Raw genomic sequence first — 16,895 nt, forward strand, 5'->3', positions numbered from 1 at the left:
TCCAGTGTTCTGTTATACACATAGCATCCACATCCTTGTCAGCAATGAATGCCTCCAATTGGAGCATCTTGTTTCTCAGGGACCTTGCGTTGATGTTTAGAATCTTCAGCTCTGGTGTTTTCCTTTTCAATGTTAAATTAACTTCTCTCACTTCTTTTGTATTGTGAGGTGTTGAAGATTCATAAAATGGTTTATCAGAACACCAGTCGGCCATAGTTTTGTGCTCATTATTTCAGTTTTGATTTCTTTAGGTACTCCCAACTTAAAGGAGCTGCGCACTGAATCCGTTTTAGTTTTCATCTTAAAACACTTACAGCCATTTTCTAAATTTTGTGACTGCATAAAGTGCAAAATATCTTCCTCGGAAGTATCGGGGGACAAACCAGACAGGAAGATCCACTCGAGGGGCGATGTTTTCTTCTCTGGAGCGGCAATGTTCAGAGTTGTTTTTACATTGTTTGTTCCTTTAGAGGGTGCTGGGCGATTTAAGGACCCTGATTTCCTGCCCTTGCCTCTTGTCACAACCTTCCAGTCATTTTCTATTGTTATTTCTTTTGTTATTTCTGGATGTGTAGTTTTTTTGTTTCCGATGTTTGTGACTATGATTTCATGACCCGCTTGTTTCTCGTTTTTGTCTTTGTTGTTAACAACTTCTGAATAGGTCAGTGACTGATCCACGACCACCTCTCCTCGACCAGAGTCAGCCCCATCTCCAGCCTGTGGTCCCGTTTTCTGGTTCCTTTTCGCGGTTGATGAACGAGACACTTCTGGCTCATGCTCCTGAGTTAATCCCGCCCGTTCCGGGGTTGGGGCTGTCGGGGACCGCCGATCGCCCTCAGACTCGCAGCCGAGCCTGACCACTTCTCCCCCAAGTGCTGCATTAGGGCCAGAAGCCAATGAAGGGGCAAGATCCTTTGTCAAGAGGTTTATCTTTTCATAGATCGGAGCCAAGGCTCTCCCGATCGCTGCATCCACCAACGCTATCATGTTAAAGGGTACTTCACATGGCATCTGACTCACAACATTCATGTCATTCTCCCCTGTTCGAAGAGGATAGGGCTCCAGTAACTTCAATTTGTCATTTAATTGAGCTATAATTTCATCCTTTTCCGCCAGTTCTAATTTCAAAGTTCTATTAGAAGACGTAAGAAGTTCCGTTTGCTTTATCAATTGTAGACTTTGCTGTTTTCCAATCTTCAATTTCTGGGAGTTTTCAGCCATCTCAGCATCTCTCTGATACAACTTTGCGGCATTTTCATTAATTTTTTGTGTTAAGTTTTTTATGGTTGTGGCTTGCCTCCTAAGATCCTCATCAAGCTTGTGTTCTCTATCTTCCACCTCATTTTCAAGAAGGGCGGAGTTTCTCTTCAATCTAGCTAAAGCTAGGTCCTTCTCTTTAGTTTCCTGAATAAGTCTATTATTTTCGGTCTCCAACCTCTCCATCTCAGAACAAACAACTGCACTCTCGTTACTATACTTGTCCTCACAGGCTCTAGAGCACAACACTTTAGTGCCACTCAGATATTTGAGACCCCCAGTTCTCTCACCACAGCTCCTGTGGAAGATGTTTGAGCAAGAGATGCAATAAAAGCTGGTGAGATCTTTGTTGCAGCATTTAAACGCTGAATATTGTTTACTCATGGTCCTAACTTTCGCCTCCGAAATGTACGCAGTCCAGTACAAATGTTGACCATCCAAGCAGCCCTGCACCTTATCGTCGTATACGAGATAAGGAAGGTTTTCACTGGTTTTTTTTATTTGTTTGCGCTGGGCACGGACTGGCTATAATTAAGATACACGATTATACCAGAGGACTAGTTTTAACATTTTTATGCAAGCACGCCGGCCGCGCAATACACATTTTCACACGCCCCAATTTGGCGTTTTTCGACAGATCTTTTTATACTAAAATTTTATTTTAATTTTCGGTTTATCCCGCAAAACAACAGAATATTTGCGACACGATCACACACACAGTACTCCCTCGGCAGGAATCCCCAAACTCTATATTTGTTGAGGAGGCCGTATAAGTCGAAGATGAGGATGCTGGCTGTTTGAAAAATTGGATATTAGACGGTCCAGGTTGAGATTCTAATAACCCATAAGATCCTCTAGGATCGACAGACAAACTAAAAGAATAATATTAAATAACAATTATAAATATAAAAAAGGCTAAGTTTACCATCGAAGCACCTCTGAAGATACATTTATCTCTTCATCTACTTCTTCATCCTTTGGAAGACTGCAATAAAAAATATTTGGTTTAAACATACCTATCACAAAACAAAACTTTTTCTGAATAATAAAACAAGTCATTTATAGGCAAAAAAAAATCGATAACTAAAAAAAACATACCTTTCAATTCCACTTAAAGAATTTGACTTTTCATCTTCACTTTGAACACCTTGAGCATTAGGGCTTGAGCTAAAATATTAGAAATATTTTAATTACAGGAAGCTTTTAATGTAAATAAAAGTAAAAAAATTACCTAGATGACACAGGAAATTCAACCATCTTTGGTATAGCATCCCTCTTGAGGTATTTTCTGCCATCTAATTTATAATGGTAATCAGATGGCTGAAAATGGGATGAACACACCAAAGAAACTTTTGGCAATGTGGCTTCTGGGTCAATTGCCAATGCAGCAAACCAAACATTTCGTTTCTCCACATTGGCAGGGAATCTAAAATATTGATGTTAGTGTTAGTTACTTAGCTTTCAAAAACCTTTGCCTAATCCTAATCATAATTTTTTTATTATATGGTGAAATAGAGTAATATCTAAAATTGTTAACTTAAAAATAAAACCTTCTCTAGCTTGATTTACATTTTTCGCACATAAGATCTACATAATGATAATTAAACAATATTTTCTGGAAAGTAACAATAAAGTAGTTATGACAAGCATTGCTTTGATTACTGGTTTATTTAGATCAAAATTTTTCAAAAAAAATAGGCATATTATTGTTAGTGAAAGCTAAAACACAAAGTAGATCTCCACAAAATTTATTAAAAAGTTTTTAGCTGCCCTATTTTATTGTTACTTTGTCTTGTAGCTCCGCCACTGACCGGCAAGCATGTGTTATTTTAAGGTTATTTTCCACTTACCTGTGAAACATTAATTCTGGATTCACAAACTTAGTTTTTCGGCACACAAAACACTGATTCACCATAATGATTAATAATAATGAACTAATCACTTGAAAACAGGTAAGAAACAAAAGATAAACACGAGACCAAACAGCACAAAAGAACGGCAACAAAACAAAACAAATATGGCGTCAGTTTACTACGAACGGTACTACGCCAAATAGTGGGCGATTTTTGATTTTTGATTGGCCAGAGAAGAGGTGACGCATGCTCGAATAACTGGAAACTGTTGTGCGGCGTTGCCACGTTTACAATATAATTATTATAAATGATTATAGTAGCCATGTTTTATTAAATTCTATTATTGCTAAGTTGTGTTCGATAACTAAAATTTATCCTTGTCATTTCTCTCAATGCAACTGGTGTGAGAAATAAAATAAATTGGAAGCCGTTAACCCTTGTTTCAACTATACATTTCGTGGGCACTGCATGGAAATCAACTAAAAATTGACAACATGATGGCGAAACGCTAAAATGTAAACAGACCAGTCTATCTTGTAAATGTCTCTGCCTATAACAGATCTTAAAGTTTAAAAATAAGTCTTTTATGAAAATCGAAACCAACCAAATAAAAGTTACTTTCAGGTAAATAACATTAAGTTAAACGTAAAGTAAAAAGTTTTGATTCATCAAAATCCTTGTCGAGAGCGTTCAACAAAATGGTTCTGCCTTACGAATACGAGTTAGTGCCGTAGCAGTAAAGGTATAAAAAATATTATTAAACCACTAATTTTAAATTATTATTTATGGTATAATAAAACATATTCCTGCTAAAACAGATCTTTTAGTATTTCACATTATTTGCATATAAAATGCAGGGAAAAAAATATGTATTTAAAAAATACATCTAAAATAAACTAATGAACAGATTCTAAATAAAAACAAATCTTAACTTTTACTAACTACAAATATACAGGGTGTCCCGTGACTCGACAGACAAAGGTATACCAAGACAAAGGGTTCTAAAGAGTTATTCTGATGAACAAAATTATAGCAACCATAGGTCAATTCGTTTTTGTATCAGAGATATTCAAGAAAATATGAAAAGCCTAATAATGAATAGTAAAAGTCGTTTGTTGCATATCTAATTTTTCCAAAGCAAAAAAGAATTTACCTATATGTATAGTGGCTCTGACCTTTTGTCATCAGAATGACTCATAGAACACCTAGACATGGCAAAGGTATTGTCGGTCGAGTCACGGGACACCCTGTATACTTAACTTATATTTAGTGTATCATATATCTTATGAGTATAATAATAAAAAATAACTACGCCTAATCTAATGATAAATCTTGTTCACCTGAAAGTTTAACATATATTTTATTAATGTATTGCATTAAATAATCCATTTAAAAATATCAATTTGAAATTTCGATTTCTTATTTATGACTGCTCTGAACGCGATGAAATTAATTTAAGGTCCTTGTCAATCTTTGGTTCCCATGTCGGAACCAATCCATCATATACGTTTCAATCTCTTTATCCGTGGCTGACTTGAATACGTGCTGTACGGCTTCTGTGAAGTAGATACATAATAAATGTAAAACATAATACATTTATACAAAAAAATATTGCCTTTTAATATCCGAACAAATTCAGAGTCTTTTACTCTGAAATTATTTTGTTGGCCTGTCCAAGAACACTGAACCGCCAATTCATTGGTAAAAATTGTCGCTAATCCTCTTCTAGTGAAATTGGCTGCGTTTTTTCCCGATACTTGCAGGAACTTATGCATCTGAAATGTTTACAAGTGATAACATACTGCCACAAACTTTCATTGTAAATTCGATGTTACCTACCATTTGCTTTTTATTCTCTTCCGTTTTTATTCTCTCATTTTCTGCTTCTAAAAGGAGAGTTATTGAAGATACAGGTAGTTTTATTGGCAGCGACAACTCCATTATGTTATTTTCTGGAACCTGCTTATTCGAAATTTCTAATGCGTTTAAACGCATTAATACGAATTTTAATGGGTTCTCAATTCTAATTAATTTGTCCATAATTTGAGTGTTAGAAACTTCTACATCTATGACTTCTATATTTTGGTTAACTTGTGAAGTTCCTAAAAAAACATTGAGGTTGAAAATAACCATTATTATAAATCCGTTTGGGTTTGACTTTACAATACATTGTGAAATAAATACTATATAGACAGTTTCTTAACTAAGCTGTTAATAATTTTTGACTAAAAAACTTAAACTAACTTATTCTAGTCTTCATACAAAATCATTAAGAGTTTTTTCCTTTTTTCTTTTGCAACTTCTGGTGGCAAATTATTCAAAACAGCGCAGATGTGGTCAGTACATGATTTATTCTCGCTGTGCGGAACCTTCATCTGCTCCGATATAGTTCAGGCAACGGTGAGCAACTCTGTGGCCTCAACAATGGGTTGTTGACTAGATTTTTTCCTTTTTTTTTTTAAATGGGACAGATTAAGGTCGTTGTCGAAAATATTTAAAAAATACTAATCATTTATTACCAGATCGTGGTGTTTCTACAGGATCTATTATTGGATCATGTGTTGTAACTGTCTCTTCTTCTAAATGTTTGCTAGTGGAAGCCTCAGGCGACAACAGCACCTCCATAGTGTCCCATATGTACCCTGGCGACGATACTGAGGCAATTGATGACGCTGCCGAAAGCGGTCTTGTCATTGACGTAGTTGGGAGTGGGGTAGTCGTATGAGTTCTGTTTGAATGACATACCCATGTAGTGCCATGTACTTCATTGAATCATGCAACATCATTATCTAAACTTACTTTCTTGGTCGGTGGCACTTTTCAAAAAAAAAAATTATTTTAATATAAAATGGCCACCTCACTTCTGCCGAAGATCCCGACTTAGGCCCTTCGCGTTTCTCGCGGGTAAACTTGTTTCGTAGAGTCTTCCACATCTTTTGGCAGTCTTTTACTAAAAAAAGAACGGTATTATGGTAATAATTGGATAATAAAAACGCATCTCAAACAAGATACCTGAAATTTTTAAGGCAGCCGCCATGTCAGCCCATGCGGCTTCCTTTTTTATATTATTTTTGTAGTCCTTGTGGGCCAAGTTGTACAGGTATTCATAGTTTTGAATCAGGTCTATAAGCAGTTCCTCCGTCTCTACAGACAACCCTACTCCTACTTCACTTTCTCCTTGCGATTCCTCCATGTCCATCTCAAACACAACACAAAACGACGCAACACAACAAAAAAACGCACAGATAACCAAGCCAAGCCAAGAAAACGGGCGAATGACTGGAACGTGCCTTTTAATAATTTTGTGTTGACGTTAGAAATGTCAATATTATCTGATCTGTTTAAGCACTCTCATTGGTTGAATCGCGAATCACGAGCAACAGAAATAAAATTTGGTTAAATGGGAACAACAGAGAATAACGGCCAGCAACAATGGAAACAACAAACAACGCGATAACCGAGGCTTATAAACGTATGCGTGCGAATCCCTATATGTTATTTTCGGAACAGCGCTAATCACGAACAACGAATTACGAGCAACGGGAACAACAGAGTTTATAAATCCAGCTTAAGCGGTTGTCGAGCAACCGTATCAGCAACAATGACTACGTTTATATCGTGTAACCTTAATCCGATTATTGAAGCGGATAGAACAATCATAAGTTGAATCCCGTTTTGTTCGTATTTAGCTTTGTTTGGATTGGTCAAGCGATATAGGCAAGCCGATATAACCAGAGCAAGACGTCAAAAAAATAAAAAAAGATAGAAATAGAACTGACACTTGACACTGATGACAACATTCTTATTTTGTCGCAGTCAGCTGTCAAACGTCCTTTTTCGTTTTCGGGGTTTTCGGTTTTTCCTCCATCTAACCAATCAAAAGGAATAAATTGAGCGCATTAAAATTTAAAATGAAAGTCAAAGCTGAAAATAAGTCGTCTGAAAATAACCAAAAATTGGAGTTGTTTCTTTTTTGAATTTCTTAAATGCCAGTACAAGAATGCAAACAGTGCCATTATTGTCCACTTTAACTTTGATGAACTCCCTTAATTCTGAAATGTAAGTACTAAGTAGTATATTTTTAGACTGTAAAGTATATTATTATAATACAGTGCGTTTTTTTTAACGCGCAACATAGGATTTTACGTGTTAAATTTTTAAGTCCATGTTAGACCATTTTATTTCGGAACTGCAAGTCTATAACTTGACGGGTGTGTCTTTAGTACCCTGAAGCTTAAGTAAGTCTACCAATTTGGTCTAAAAAGTGATTAAAAACTGGAAAAAAATCATTTTTTTTCGATAAGATTTCATCGTTCCATACTCCCTGTATGCATTGTTGTTCCTTGTTGTTTTTATACTTTTTGACATATTTTGACTGCATCACGACCCGACATTTTTTGAACGTCAAAAGGGCAGTTTATGATTGTTTGGAATACTGTTTGGCTTCAAACGGAGGTCACTTTGAACAATTCACTTATAAAAATACTTCTTTTGTTCTTAACTTTCTTGATATAAAGTTAATGATCACCCTGTTTTACTTTCTACGCCAAATTTTACCTGCTACCTGCCGTGCCAGTATCAAAAACAACAAAGAACAACAATGCATACAGGGAGTATGAAAAGATAAAATCTTCTCGAAAAAAGATTATTTTTTGCAAGTTTTTAATCACTTTTTAGGCCGAATTGGTAAACTTACTTAAGCTTCAGGGTACGAAACAGCCACCCGTCAAGTTTTATACTTGTAGTTCCAAAATAACATGGTCTAACATGGGCTTAAAAATTTAATACGTGAAATCCTACGTTGCGCGTTAAAAAAAACGCACTGTATACTATACTTAACATCACAAATCTATTTTTCGTGTACATTTTTATATAATTTGATTTCACATTCACCATACTTATTGGTGCCTCTGAAGAAAGGACCCTACGAGGGGTATTTAAAAAAAGGAGTCGGTGTTGGTGGGAAAAAATAGTTGAAGGCAACAAGTTAAGTGAAGAAGAATGGTTACATAATTTTCGCATGTCAAAAAACACTTTTGAACTGATTTGCAAAGAGCTTAAAGATGAATTAAGTCCAAAAAGAAACAAACTTAATTTATATTGGAAACAGAAGGTTCATTTGAGTGTGAGCAAAAAAGTAGCTGTGTCTCTTTACTATCTAGCAAGCTGTTGTGACTACAGAATAGTCGCAAATCAGTTTGGAATACACAAAGCAACTGTGTGTAAAACTATACATGAATTTGTGAACGCAACCAATAAAATTTTAATGGACAAATACTTGCATTTTCCAAATGAAACAGAAGCAATTACTATCAGCAGCCATTTTGAACAAAGGAGCAAAATTCCAAATATTATAGGTTCCATAGATGGTACTCACATACCTATCTTGCCACCAAGTAAAGGCTATAGAGATTTTGTGAATCGTAAGGGTTGGCCATCCTTAATTCTACAAGCTGTGGTTGATGCAGAATACAAATTCATAGACATTTCCATTAAAACCACAGGGCGAAGCCATGATAGCACTGCACTTATGAATTCTTATTTATATAAGAATATTAATGATTTAATTCCAAAGGTAAACATTTCCCAATTATAAAATAGCTAAAGTTTTAATTAGAGCCAAGAAAAAATCTATTAATACATATTTTTTTAGAGCCCTATTACTTGTGATGGAAGCAGTTTGGATTACGTGATTATTGGAGACCCTGCATATCCTCTTCTTCCATGGTTGCTGAGGAGATATTCAGGTTCAAATCTTACGCCTTTAGAAGATTCATTTAATGTTCATCTAAATAGTGGTCGGGTAGCCGTAGAAATAGCATTTGGGAGATTAAAGGCTAGGTGGAGATGTCTTCTAAAACGAATAGATGTTCATTACAGTTTTGTACCAGAAGTAGTTGCAGCATGCTGTACTTTGCACAACATTGTTGAAAGTTACAAAGAGATTGTTCCTACAAACTGGATTCAATCTGTTCACGATGCTGAATTTGTCTTACTGCAACCTGTAAAGCTACGCAACAGATGGGCAGATGACTATGGTGGTTATGACCTGAGGGTATTTCTAACAGACTACCTATCAAAGAACTTTCCATTGCGGCAGTCTAGTTTGAGACAATAAAAATATTAGTGAATTAGATTTATGTAAATTCGCTGTCTGTTTTATTTAGTTATTTAAGTACATACTATACTAACTTGTTTTTGTTCCAATTAAATATAATAAACTTATTATAGCCACGTAGAAAATGAAAAAATAAAGTAAAGTAAATAAGTATCTTTTGCAGGTAAATACTAAAATATATTTGCATAAGACATTTAAATACATATATTATAAATTAACTTTATTAGGTATGTATTTTTTATTCCAGGGTTTTATTAGTATTTGAACTAATATTATATTAGTAACTCTAAAAAATAAGAGTGTAATTCTAATGACATCATATAAATAAATAACAAAACTTATAAAACCAAAGTTAAACAACTTAATATATTCTAATTAAACATATCACAAATATTAGTCTTAAACACAGTGAAAACACAACTCATCTACTCTGTATTTGGTGACAAAATCTCTTTAAGCCCTTCCATAAACTTAGAAGTGGACTGTAAAATTATTTGCTCCTGCTTTTCCATCATTTTTAGGAACAATTCTCTATTTTTTTCTCCCTCTCTTTGTATAACTTTTTCCAAGTTTTTTAAAGCATCCTTATTAAATGATTTTTTTTTTAAATTTGTACCTTTGCCTTTGCCTTTTTGAATGGGAACATCATTTTCTTTGTGTGTAAGAGATTGCTGCTCTTCAACAAATACATCCCTGGAACATCCAGGAGTGGCATCTTCTACCACTGATTGTGCATTCTCAGTAACAAATTCTACAAAGAACATAAGAATTAGTGTCTAATATGCTGGGTTGGTGCAACAGAATAACAGATACATATGACATACCTGTTGAACTTTCAAACCCAAATCCGCTAGACATGTCTTGACTTTGGGTCATAGGTCGATCCCTCAACAATTGGTCCATTTCATCATAAAATTGAAAATTGTAAGGTTCATTACCACTTACACTGTTATGCCTCTTGCATTTGAAATATTCAGCTGCAAAATGAAAGTGTAAGAACTTAAATATTTTGTATGTTTAAAACTAGCATATTGTCAAAAGTATCATGATGTAGATCAAAAAAACAAACAATCAGTTGGTAGAAGTCTTTGTGGAAATGAACATATTCAGTTGTATAGTGTAATTCACTCTTTCTCACGAAATAGCATTTTTATTAAAACTTGTTTGATCCACACATAATTATGTAGTACATATAGTGCCTACTTACCTTTTAAGTTTTTAAACTTTACTGATAACTGGGTGGGGTCCCTAACATATCCCATTTCCCTCATCGGAGCTACTAAGGATTTAAAGATATCCGAAACACGAAGACGCTTTCCATCCATTAATCCCAGAATATGTTTTTCATGTAATAGTTGCAAAAAGTATCGAATTTCATTAGATGACCAAACGTTTCTTTTATTATATTTTATTCGAGATGACTCCATGATAGTTATTTACTAAATTACAAAGCAGAATGTTTTAAAATGTTTAAAAAACTCTTCATAAAAGGACAAAACGTGAACGTTGAACAGAAATGTAAATATTTAAAACTTAAACTATGACTTGTCTTGTGATTACTTCATTCACTTGTCTTTGTTAACGTCAGTTGTCAAATGCCAGATTTTCCAATCCCGTATATCTCGTTTAAAAAGTCGCGTTTTAATCGGATTCAGTGTTTCAATCCTGTTAATATTTAGGATCGAATAGTCAATCCAAATCGTTAATCTGCGTTGTTTATATCGACGATTTTATGGCGGTTTACTTGATCGGATTGAATAAGCGGATTCAATTTGCTCGATATAAACGTAGTCTATGACTTCTATATTTTGGTTAACTTGTGAAGTTCCTAAAAAAACATTGAGGTTAAAAATAACCATTATTATAAATCCGTTTGGGTTTGACTTTACAATACATTGTGAAATAAATACTATATAGACAGTTTCATAACTAAGCTGTTAATAATTTTTGACTAAAAAACTTAAACTAACTTATTCTAGTCTTCATACAAAATCATTAAGATTTTTTTCCTTTTTTCTTTTGCAACTTCTGGTAGCAAATTATTCAAAACAGCGCAGATGTGGTCAGTACATGATTTATTCTCGCTGTGCGGAACCTTCATCTGCTCCGATATAGTTCAGGCAACGGAGAGCAACTCTGTGGCCTCAACAATGAGTTGTTGACTAGATTTTTTCCTTTTTTTTCTGAAAAAGGGTACAGATTAAGGTCGTCGTCGAAAATATTTATAAAATACTAATCATTTATTACCAGATCGTGGTGTTTCTACAGGATCTATTATTGGATCATGTGTTGTAACTGTCTCTTCTTCTAAATGTTTGCTAGTGGAAGCCTCAGGCGACAACAGCACCTCCATAGTGTTCCATATGGACCCTGGCGACGATACTGAGGCAAGTGATGACGCTGCCGAAAGCGGTCTTGTCATTGACGTAGTTGGGAGTGGGGTAGTCGTATGAGTTCTGTTTGAATGACATACCCATGTAGTGCCATGTACTTCATTGAATCATGCAACATCATTATCTAAACTTACTTTCTTGGTCGGTGGCACTTTTCAAAAAACATCATTTTTTTATATAATGGCCACCTCACTTCTGCCGAAGCTCCCGACTTAGGCCCTTCGCGTTTCTCGCGGGTAAACTTGTTTCGTAGAGTCTTCCACATCTTTTGGCAGTCTTTTACTAAAAAAAGAACGGTATTATGGTAATAATTGGATAATAAAAACGCATCTGAAACAAGATACCTGATATTTTTAAGGCAGCCCATGCGGCTTCCTTTTTTATATTATTTTTGTAGTCCTTGTGTGCCAAGTTGTACAGGTATTCATAGTTTTGAATCAGGTCTATAAGCAGTTCCTCCGTCTCTACAGACAACCCTACTCCTACTTCACTTTCTCCTTGCGATTCCTCCATGTCCATCTCAAACACAACACAAAACGACGCAACACAACAAAAAAACGCACAGATAACCAAGCCAAGCCAAGAAAACGGTCGAATGACTGGAACGTGCCTTTTAATAATTTTGTGTTGACGTTAGAAATGTCAATATCATCTGATCTGTTTAAGCACTCTCATTGGTTGAATCGCGAATCACGAGCAACAGAAATAAAATTTGGTTAAATGGGAACAACAGAGAATAACGGCCAGCAACAATGGAAACTACGAGCAACGCGATAACCGAGGTTTGTAGACGGGAATTTCTGTATATCCCGTGCTACCAGGGAAGAAGAGTTTTAAGTAGTAAAAATGAGTAAATTACTTTTAAAATTGGAAAACTTTATTCTCACATGCTAGTCACACTTAACCTTACTTAAACTTATATTAATTCGTTTGCCGGCCGGCGGGCGCTGTCGGCTGTCGGTCAGTACAGGGTTGTACTTTAGTGTTGCAGATATTGAAAAGGCAGGTCCGTATTAAGTTTTGTTACAGACTCCCCCTTCGAAATCCTCGAACGTCCTCGTGAGGATTTCGATTAAAATTTTATTGGCAGCAAGTACATCGGGTAGGGGGCCTACGAAGTCGTACTGGGCGCCCCTTTTCTTCAGATCTCTTCGGGAGTTCTTCCTTCTCGTGCGGTTTGGTCTCCCCCTGGTTTATTCTACGATCTATTTCCTCAGTGGGTAGTTTTGGGTCTTCATCGCACTCTGTAATATTGTTTTCGTCCTCGTGGGCTACGTTATCTTCCAAGGTTTGGATTTTGGGACGTCCCCTTCCTCGTATAGGCCTTATTGGCTGTACTTCAAGCTCAGCGCTTAACTCATCCACTTGATACCGTTTCAGACTGGATATATGGTATTTGCCCAGTATAGTGCTTGGTTCGGTTACACTTGCGATTCCATAGGTAGTTGGGCTGTCCTTTCTTACCACGAGATAGGGTCCGTCTCTTCGAGGGGCGAATTTTGACGTGAATTGGGTCTTCGTGTTGCTGAGAACATGGGTATTGACAAGCACCTTGTCTCCAATTTTGAGTTCGTCATATTTTCGTTTCTCGTCAACATACTTTTTGTTTCTGTCCTGCATTTGTTCATGGTGCTCTCGGGCCTCTCGAAGAACTTTGCTTATTTGGGTCAAATAAGGAGTGATTTGTGGGTTGTAGTTGTCGGAGTTTACTATGTCTCTCATATCCCGTTGTACGTCGTCTGGGGTGCGTAGTTCCCGACCAAATGTCAAAAATGAAGGTGTATAATTCGTGGCTTGGCATATCGCAATATTCATTGCAAACCTAATCGCTGGCAGCACAGCACTCCAATTTGTATGGTCGTCGTGGACGTAAATGGCTAGCATAGTCTTGAGGTCTCGGTTGCGTCTTTCCACCGGGTTTGCCTCTGGATGATATACGGGTATCAAATTCTGTTCAAACCCCAAACAATGCGCTGTATATTGCATTATTGATGTGACGAATTGTGTTCCATTGTCGCTTATTATCCGACGGGGCACTCCAAAGCGGAGTATAACTTCCTCTATTAAAGTCTTGGCACAACTCTCTGCGGTGGCGTTCTTTAATGGGAAGATTTATAGCCAACGGCTGGCTTGGTCTTCAATTATGAAGATCCAGCGATAACCTTCATTTGTTTCGGGTAGAGGTCCAAACAGATCCATGGCCAATACTTCAAACCTCTGAGCCTGAGCCGGAGTTTGCAGAAGCCCACTCCGCTTTGAGTTGCTGGCCTTAAATTTTTGGCATTTGTCACAGTTTGCCACATATTTGGTCACATCTCTTCTTAATCCAGGCCAATAATACCGCCTTAGTATGCGTAGAATTGTCCGTTCCACTCCACCATGTCCAGCAGTACAGTCATCATGATATTCCTTAAGGATTTTGGCTATTTCAGCGTGTGGCACAATCAGTTGAGGTTCTTCCTGATCCTGATCAGGTGCAAATCTGTATAAAATTCCATTTATCATGTGAAAACCTCGTTCTGTCCACCGCTCGTAGTCAGTCTGGTCTGGTAATTTACTCTCGAAGCAATCGATAATTTTCCTCACTTCTGGGTCAGCTAACTGTTGTCGCCGCATTTCAGAAGCGGCCTCAGTAGGCAAATCCACTGTCACCAATCCAATTTCGGCATTTACTAGTGGCGGTCGAGAAAGAGCTGCTACCACGTTAGAGCGTCCTGGGATATACTCTATTCTTAAGTCGTAACTCTGAAGAGTTAGAGCCCAACGGGCTAATCGTCCATTTGGTGATTTTAGGGAGAGTAACCATCTAAGCGGCTGATTGTCGCTCTTGACGACTACTGTTGATGACTCTAGATATCCTCGGAATCTGTCAACTGCCCACACCACGGCCAACGCCTCTCTTTCCGTTGTTGCATAGTTTGGTTCCGCTGCGTTCAGGAGTCTGCTCGCATATTCCACGGGTCTTTCATCCGCTCCCTCCCCCTGGAGGAGTACCGCCCCAATGGCATACGCGCTGGCATCTGTTCGTAACACATATGACATGCTTGGGTCGGCTTGTCTGAGGATTGGCGGTTCCGTCAGCAGCCTTTTAATGTGTCGAATGCTTTCTCTTGGGCGTTTTCCCATTTCCATTGAGCTTTCTTTTTAGTTAGGTCCGCTAAGGGTCTGGCAATTTCGGCAAAATTACTTATGAATCTGCGAAACCAGGAGCAAGTTTGGAGAAATGTCAATAATTGTTTGACATTGGTGGGAGGCTTCATTTCCAGTATAGCTGTCACTTTCTCAGGACTGGGTTTGATTCCTTGGGGCGTAATCACGTGACCCAAATATCTGACTTGGTCACAGGCAAAAGTGCATTTGCTTCGGTTCATAAATAGTTTAAACAGCTGCAAACGGTCGAACGTCAGTTGTAAGTCTCTCAGGTGCTCCACAAAGGTTTCGGATAAGACAATTATGTCATCAAGATAAGCTAAGATTGTGACATTTTGTAACCCTGCCCGGAAACGGTCAATCATTCTTTGGAAGGTGCTGGGCGCGTTGCGCAACCCAAACGGCATGACATTGTATCTAAACAATCCAAAGGGCGTTATAAAGGCCGTTTTGTCTCGATCTAAGGGTCTAACTCCTATTTGGTGGTAACCACTTTTCAAGTCAAGTGTTGTCATAAACGGAGTGCGTTTAGCCATATGTAACAGGTCATCAAGCCTCGGCAAGGGGTATCTGTCCGGTTCTGTCACAGCGTTGAGGCGTTGATAATCAACGCAGAGCCTTGTTTCGCCGTTTTTCTTGGGAACAAGGACGACTGGTGAACAGTAAGCTGATTCACACTCTTCAATTTGGTTTATCTCCAGTAATTTGTCCAATTCTCTTTTCAAAATAAGCTTTTTTGGATCCGACATTCGGTACAGGGGAACAGAAAGGGGCGTGTCATCAGTGACCTTGATTACATGTTCAGCAAATGGTGTTGTCGCATTACTGGGATTGAATAGATCAGCATTTTTATTTAGAAGGATGTTTAGCTGCTCTCTCTGGTCATTAGTTAAGCTCTGGCCTTCTTCTGATCGTAGTTCCATGGAGCATACTTGGGTGCTAACAAGTTGGTCAGTTGTAGTTATACTGCTACACTCCTCTGTTTGGTGAACCAGTTTTAAGTTCTGCTCGGGGATTAGGTCGAAGTATTTATCATCCTGGTCATTGAAGGTCCACTTATTGTTTGCAGGGTCCAGTTTTATTCCTGCTTTTTTGATAAACTCAATACCAAGTAGGGTTCGAGTCTTTTCTTGGTTTAAAACAGAGGTAAAGCTGGTGCTTATCTGGCGTTTACCTACAGTTACAGTGACAGAAGGGAAAATATAGGCTTCAACTAAGCGTTCTACTCCATCTGCCAAAGTCATAGAAAGTAGCCTCTTTTCGTATGGTAAGTGATTATTGAGAAATATCTCTCTTAAAGAAGAGCTGGCAATATTAGTCTTAGCTCCTGTGTCAACCATTGGGAATCCAGTCAAACCATACAGTTCCATTTCTATCATGGATCTTTTCTGTGCATTAGTATCAAAAGATTGGCACAAATACTCAGTTTCTAGAGCATGGGCAGCTGTAGAAGTAGTTCTACAAGCAGGACAATTACTCCTGACAAAGCCTACTTTACCACAACCATAGCAAACCAGTTGAGGTTTAATCTCAGGAGGATTATGAGAGGGCACTTGAGGTGTAACTGACTTGGTAGTTTCAGTCAACCTGGCAAGTTTTCTGCACTCAGTTTTAGTGTGACCATAATTCTTACAGAACTGGCTCGCGAAAAGAACTATATGACTCTCGATTCAGTCGCTCTCTAATTTGAGGTCGTAAAAGACCAAAAACCATGTCCAATTGTGCTTGTTCAGGTATAGGGTGTGTATTTGGTAGCCTTGATAAAAGTGCTCGAGCTCTACTTAGGAAAATATCTGTGGGCTCAGACATTTTCTGTTCATTGGCAAAAAGCTCCCTGTATATCTGATATGCTGGCTTTGCATAGCCATAGGCATGCCTTAAACTTTCAATAGCATCATCAAAATTGACTATATTGCTTTTTACACCCTGCCACCATACAGCAGCATCATTATGGAGTAACATTGACAGTCCTTTCAACGCATTTTCATCTGTTATCTCCAAGCACTCTTTATACACTGAGATACTGTCTATAAATGCCTCAATATTCTCATCAGGGCGACCATGGAATTTTGAAGAACATTGAGAGAAGTTACCCTTATTTGAAGTGGCAACATTTTGTCTTGG

Source organism: Ips typographus, linkage group LG15 (genome assembly GCF_016097725.1).
Source record: "Ips typographus isolate SLU linkage group LG15, UJ_Ityp_2.0, whole genome shotgun sequence".
Taxonomy (NCBI): Eukaryota; Metazoa; Arthropoda; class Insecta; order Coleoptera; family Curculionidae; genus Ips; species Ips typographus.